The sequence below is a fragment of the Malus sylvestris genome, chromosome 5 (genome assembly GCF_916048215.2).
Source record: "Malus sylvestris chromosome 5, drMalSylv7.2, whole genome shotgun sequence".
Classification (NCBI taxonomy): Eukaryota; Viridiplantae; Streptophyta; class Magnoliopsida; order Rosales; family Rosaceae; genus Malus; species Malus sylvestris.
In genome coordinates this window covers 1,884,897-1,891,948 of record NC_062264.1, presented here as the reverse complement: position 1 = coordinate 1,891,948, position 7,052 = coordinate 1,884,897, and the positions used below count along the sequence as shown (strand labels likewise).

Here is a 7,052-nt window from a genome sequence, read left to right as displayed (position 1 = left end):
AACAGTTAATAAATCAATACATATCACTTAGGATGAGTAGTTAAGTTTATTAGCTTAGTCATTTTAACATAAACATACGAATAATTTTATTTTAAACGTAATTAAATACTTTTTAAAGCTTTCAGTAATTATAGTTTTTTTAATTAATATAATTACAATGAAATATATCATCAATATTTGTTTAAAAAAATTATATTTTTTGCCCGACAAAAAATTTCGTCGAGCAAACATTATAAATTTTTTAACTTTTTGGTTTTACAAATTTGCCTCGCCACTTTTTGGTCGAGTCAAGTTTTTAACATTGTTCAATTTAGTGCGAGGCGACGAAATATCTTGGTCGGGTCAAGATGATTTCATCGAAGGTCAAGATGGTCAACACACGTTTAACATTGTTCAATTAAGGTTTCTTATTTCACTTCTATGCAGGAAGCTATTAAGTTCACACAACTCACTAATGGACCTTTGGGTGGTCTTCATGAGAAGGTTTGTTTGATCTTAAATATGTGGAATATGTGGATATGTAACTCCAAATGTTCAATTTTATCAAATGAGTGTTGGTTGGTTGGCTATTGTAATCATGAAAAGCAATTTATTTTTGCGTGATAGGTTGAGGTGCCTTTGGATCCAAAGAATGAGCTGTCGAGGCTGACAAGTATGATAAACTCACTCTGTTAATTAAGGTCTTTGTACTTTTAGTTAGTTAAATTTTCTTGCAATTTTTGTTTAACGATGCTTTCCATTCTCCTCTCATCTCAAGTTATATAGTTTGAATATCTGCGTTTTATTTGGAACTAATGGTTAATAATTTCAGGTGAACAATTTATGTGCAGAATAATGAACTCTATTGAAACACATCTATCTAATGATTGCCTGAAAAGATGGATATAATATGCATTCTCTTTGTCATTTCAGTGTAGTGATAAGCTACGTTTAAGCCTTGAATTGGGTTCCTTTGCTATTGATCACATAACATTTGTTGATGCACAAAACCGGAAGTCTTGAAACAACGTAAATCCGATCGTGAATCTGCATGAAATATAAATAACACAAGATGTATCGTGGTTCACCCCAAGGTTTGGGCTACGTCCACACTGAATATGTATTTATCTGAGGGAGAGAGAGCTCTGAGAGTGAGAGCTTTGAAAAGGGGTGAGAGGGCCTAGGAATTGGCCTCCCTAATTGTGAGGGTGAGAGGTCCCTTTATAGAATAAGGACTCCTCACTTATTACATATTTGCCCCTTCCTTTATCACTTAATTACATTTAAGTCCCTCGAGTATTTGTACGAGATCTAAATACGAGACCCTAAATATGGTATAAACAGTTGTTTGGACCCAAATTTACACCATCGGCCCATGTAATCAAGGCCGTTGAGAAAACGTAGTTCTCAACCGTCGGATGGAAAAGTGGAGATAATTTTTATTGTTAAAGGATAATATTATGATTTTTATCATGATATTTATCGTTTAAAAAATTATCTTGATATTTTCTTGTACAAGATGAGGTGCAAATTATATCTTCAAAGTGAGCAGTACAGTTCAATTTAATTTGGGGTTCTTGGGATTTAAACGTGTGGTAGATTAGAGCATTGGAGTATTTTATTGTTATTATCCATTTAAAAGTGGGTGATAAATGGTGGATAAATGTTGTTGAGCACGTAGCTCGGAATCGATCAAGATGGTTTGTTGAGATGCATGCATGATGCATGGATGGGATGAAATTATGAGATAAAATGAATTTAATATTCATTTAAAGGAAGCCTAGGAACGTAGGTCTTTTTGGTGATGTGATGATAAGGTAGGCTAGGTTTTTAATGCTTATTTCTTGGGTTGGTTCCGTAAAGATGGATGGAGGAAAGCAAGTGGTGAAGCCACGTCACCAAAGATCAAATCCTTTAAAGATCAAGGGAATTTGAAATAAGAGTCAGGCCGTGCCAAGCAAGTACATCAGGTTCTATAAATACAGAGGCAGTGCATCATTCAAAGGCCCCCACAAAAATCAATACAAAATTGCCCTGCGCAAACTCTCACAACTTGAGATCTTTTTCTTTTCCTTTTTCGCTGACACATCTTCCGTTGGCATCAACAGCACTGTGGAAGCAACCGGTGATATCTTAAGTCGGCATAGATAGCTCTGTCACCGTAGAGTCGGTCGGTCTCGCAGTATCTTCCGTTGGCATCAACAGCACTGCGGCGAGAACGGTCGATTGCCTATCCAAGTCTCGGTCGAGAAGGGTTTTCGAATCCTTGTTGGTCGAGGTCATCTCATTAGCCTTCTCGGCGAGGTGAGGTGTTACAGTTATTACATTCGGCACATTGTAAGCCGAATTCGGTTCGTGAACTTTGTAAGAAATAGCAGCCTTGTCTTCAGGCTCGAGAACCCAAGAGGCCGAGACGCGTTCCTTTCTCGGCCGCAATCGCAAGACGCAGAAGTCAGTAGCGCGACCCAACGCAGCATCATCAAATTTACTCCTCGGCCGAGCCTCGGCCGACGAGTTGGCACGCCCCGCAATCACCGAAGGACGTAGTTAGCTTAGAATATATTCGGCCTGCGCGCCACGTAGGCTTTGTAATTTTAAGGGTCAACAACAGTAGTCCCCCAAGTCTTCAGTCAAGAGAGTTTTTTGGCTGGAGACTTAAAATTCAGTCCATGTGTGGGCCGAAGTAACTAGATGTTGTCTTGAACTGATGCTCGATATGAGGCGGTGCTCAATCTGAAATGATGCTCAACTAGAAGTAGCACATGCTGCGAGACTGCTTGGCTTGTGGCTTATGTTGCCTTGGTTGGCTCGTGGTGTGGAAGGTGAGGGAGTCCCTTTTATAGAATAAGGACTCGCTCCTCAATACATGAATGATGGGCTAGAGTTGATGTTCTCTAATGATGGTGAGGGAGTCTCTTTTATAGAATAAGGGCTCGCTCCTCAATACATAAATATGGACTAGAGTTGATGCTCTCTAATGATGGTGAGGGAGTCCCTTTTATAGAATAAGGGCTCGCTCTTCAATACATAAATATGGGCTAAGTCCCCTAAGTATTTTTCATGAGGCCCAGTTGAGGCCCAATATATGGTACATAATGTAGTCCCCCAAGTCTTTGATCAATAGGGTATGTTGGCTGGAGACTTCAAATTGAATCCATGTATGGGCCGAAGTGGCGGTTGTTTGGAGGCGGTAGTTGTGTACCCTGCACTGAAGCTTTGTAGGTGAAGCTTTTACAAGTGAAGCTTTGAAGCTAGAGCTCTGTAAATGAAGCTTTCAAAGCTGGAGCTTTTGTAAATGAAGCTTTTGAAGCTAGAGCTCTGTAAATGAAGCTTTTGAAGCTAATTGACATTAGTGATGCTCATGAATGTTTAGATTGACATGAGTGATGCTCATGGATGTTGTCATGGGTGATGCTCATGAATGTTTATGTATGAATGACATGAGTAATGCTCATGTATAATTTGGAGTACTGGGCGTACTTTTGATCACCTAGTTGGTGGCATGAAGGAGAGTACGGGTTGTACATTTCATCACCTGGTTGGTGGCATGAAATGGCTAATTGCCAAATGATATTAGAGTACGGGTTGTACATTTCATCACCTGGTTGGTGGTAATAGCGGCAAGTTGTCGAATAATTGTGGAGTATTGGGCGTACTTTTAATCACCTGGTTGGTGGTAATAGCAGCAGGTTGCCGAATAATTTTGGAGTACTGGGCGTAATTTTGATCACCTGGTTGGTGGTAATAGCAGCAGGTTGCCGAATAATTTTGGAGTACTGGGCGTACTTTTGATCACCTGGTTGGTGATAATAGAGGGCCTGGCTCTTTTGGGCATATGGGCATTTGCCTTCCATATGACATTGCAGCCCATTATTTTGGGCTTGCCCTTTTTTTTTTAGTTACCATCTGATGGGGTTTATACAGATGTCTCCGAAAGATAATAAAAATAAATTACATCATTTTGATGGGGTGTTTATTCCTTGCTTTTGCAATGTCCCCATGTGCTTCCCTTTTGCAGTGTTCCCATATGCTTCCCTTTTGCTTTCTCTTTTCACTTTCTTTTTCTTTTCATGCGTAGGCACAATGGATTTTGATCTAAATCTGCCAATAGCATTGCTTCTATCAGTGTTTTTGCTTTTCTTCTTTGTGATCACATGACCCCTCTATGACTGCACCACTTTTCCTTTACACAGTTTTCAAAAGCAGCTGGATGATTAAAGAAATCCATATCTAATCTGGTTGTTGCATCCTCGGCATTAAGATCAGGTTCGTCCACATTATTCCTTGCTTGCCCCCTGCTTACCATAATATCCATATTATCAGGATATGGTTCTTCACGAGACTTGGTCCCTGCTAACTCATCAGTGCCCTGAGAATCATGAGGACTGGGATCGGCTCGTACTGCTAGTCTCTCTCGAGTCACCACTGCTCGAATCAGTGAGCGACTCGCTTCCTCCACCGCCATTGTCAACTGAAGACTTGATAGGCCCAGTCCCTTTCTTTTGCAAATTCTCCCTTTTTCTCGTTAAAGACTCCATCTTTTGAACTTCTGAAAAAGCCTGAGCTGCTGCAAACCAGAAACCATGCTCTGCAATCTACTCAAGTCATAGTCAATATCAGTGAGAGAATGTTGCACTCCAGCAACATCTTCTTTAATTGACCTTGAAAGCTCATTTTGCTCTGCCATTTTGTCATCCACATGCCGAATTCTCTGCGTCAGGTGTTTCTTTGCTTTAGTAACAGCCTTTTTCACGTTATCCAAATTTTTTGTCAAGTTCTCAACAGCAATAGCCATACCACGCTTTGTCACATACATCATATCTGAGAATTTTAGACCCTTCCACCACATGTATCCATAACCCACTGCTCCCAAGGTAGTTGCTGGCATTATTAGTGATGTCATATTACCAATTTGGCTACCGTTCCCATTCACAAAAACCATTCCCCCGCCACGCGACGAGCCAATTTGCCTGATCTCAGCTGTCATTCGGCTAATCTGTGATGTGAGGGAATCATAGTCACCGTCTGCGTGTTCCCCGGATCCATTTAACAATGACTGAAGTTCTCCGAGCAGCTCGGATAATTTACCTTCTTAAGAAGGATGGTGCCAGTATACCCTGCCCCAGCTAAGATCAGGATCTTGGAAACCCCTATTCCGCTCTGCATAGCCATGGCGGAGTTCGCGTTCGATCGGAAAATGCAGGAAGGTGAGGAGAGTGGATTTTTTTGGTGTAAATTGGGGATTTATGGATTAGAGAGTATGTGGTGGAGGTGTGCGTGGCAGCCGTTTTTGGCTGGTGAAATGACAGACATAGGAGAAAGAAAGTGAGGAAAGAGAGAGACGGATTGGGGTTTTTTGTTTACTAGCTTCAATAAAGAGGTTGGATGCAAAGCCGAAGACCAAACGCCTGCTGGTGAGCTTGTTCACCGGAGTAGAGGTCCAGCAATGCTGAGCAGGATTTGATGGAGCAGGGGACTGGAGGAGCTCATCTCAGCAGAGGCCAAGATCTTTGCTACTTGGCGGAGGTGGAGCCAGATCCGTCACCAACTTTTCCCGCACCGTTTAAGTAGAGAGAGATTTGGTTTCTTCTGTTTCTGGGTTTTTTTGGGAAAGCTTTGGGTTCATGGGTTTTTGCAGATTTTGCAGGTTTTGCAGATTTGCAGATTCTGCAGATTCACGGTGGAAGTGAAAAAATGAAAGAGAACCGACATAGTTTTTCGTGTCGATTCCCACAGACGGCGCTAAATGTTGATGCACAAAACCAGAGGTATTGGAACAACGTAAATCCGACCGTGAATCTACAAGAAATGTAAATAACACAAGATGTATCGTGGTTCACCCCAATGTTTTGGCTACATCCACATTGAATATGTATTTATCTGAGGGAGAGAGAGCTCTGAGAGTGAGAGCTTTGAGAGGGGTTGAGACGGCCTAGGAATTGGCCTCCCTAATTGTGAAGGTGAGCGGTCCTTTTATAGAATAAGGACTCCTCACTTATTACATATTTACCCCTTCCTTTATCACATAATTATATTTAAGTCCCTCGAGTATTTGTACGAGATCTAAATACGAGGCCCTAAATATGGTATAAACAACATTCTCACCTACAATGAAGATATGAAGAAAAGATCATGTACAGGTACTTTGTTTCATTTTATACTCAGTTGTTGTTCTCCTTGTCATTTTTCTGCTATGTCTTCTCATTTGGTTTTCGATTTTCCAACAGGTTTTCATCTGAAAAGATAAAAACGCCAAGAGGGGAAGGGGTAAGTTCTAAGCTAAAGCCACAAGTGGGTTTGTTTTTTTCTTTTGTTAATTGGTTTGGTTTTTGGATGTTTATTTTCGGTTGTTGTTAATTTCATGTTTTATGATTGAATTTGTTTTGATTCAATGAGGTTAGTGAGCTAAAACTACAAGTGGGTTTGTTTTGGTTTTTGGGTGGTTTGTAATTTTCTGCACAGATGGCATGAAAATGTTGATGCCAGTCGGCACAAATGAATTTGATCACATCATCTCTGTGATGGTTATGTTTACTAATTTGCAAGGCAATATTTTAATATCCTCCTACATTTACAAAAATATTTTTTGAGAAGAGTTCAAATCTCATCTTTCCTTTGAATGGCAAATAAACATTGTATTGTATGACATTCTTTTATTTATTGATGTGCTTATTGACTACCCCTATAGAAACTCCTCTAGTTGTTCTTAGGTTGGATTACCTTATTAGATGCTATTACAAGTTTGAAGGAGCAGAGAGTTCTAACAAAGCTGCAATTGTTGTGTACATATATAGTGTCACGCCCCGATCCCGATATACGACCAGAATCGACATGTGACGCCACCAAATACCTGTATCTCGAACATACCTCACCTTCGGAATATGTACATAGCATAATTCAAGATCCAAATCACATAGAAATTTTTATATACTTTATGGCTGCATCTAACCTCCTCGTTAGACTGCCTACGTACCCTCAATAAGGATCAAGCCATTCGTAGTTCACCATTTCACTACAATCGAATATTCATCACATAAATCGCTATGCCTCAACCATATATCACAAAGCATATC

At 40.3% G+C, this 7,052-nt stretch overlaps 1 long non-coding RNA gene and 1 pseudogene across 1 annotated transcript; one reads left to right on the top strand and one right to left on the bottom strand.

The window, feature by feature from the left end:
- The first annotated feature begins 1,164 nt into the window (after positions 1 to 1,164).
- Positions 1,165 to 6,574, top strand: LOC126621543 (uncharacterized). The gene is made up of 3 exons (XR_007623082.1): positions 1,165 to 1,187; positions 5,940 to 6,119; positions 6,207 to 6,574. It is a non-coding gene; the product is annotated as an uncharacterized LOC126621543 (long non-coding RNA).
- LOC126621524 (uncharacterized) lies at positions 3,828 to 5,823 on the bottom strand (annotated as a pseudogene).
- Positions 6,575 to 7,052: the final 478 nt, after the last annotated feature.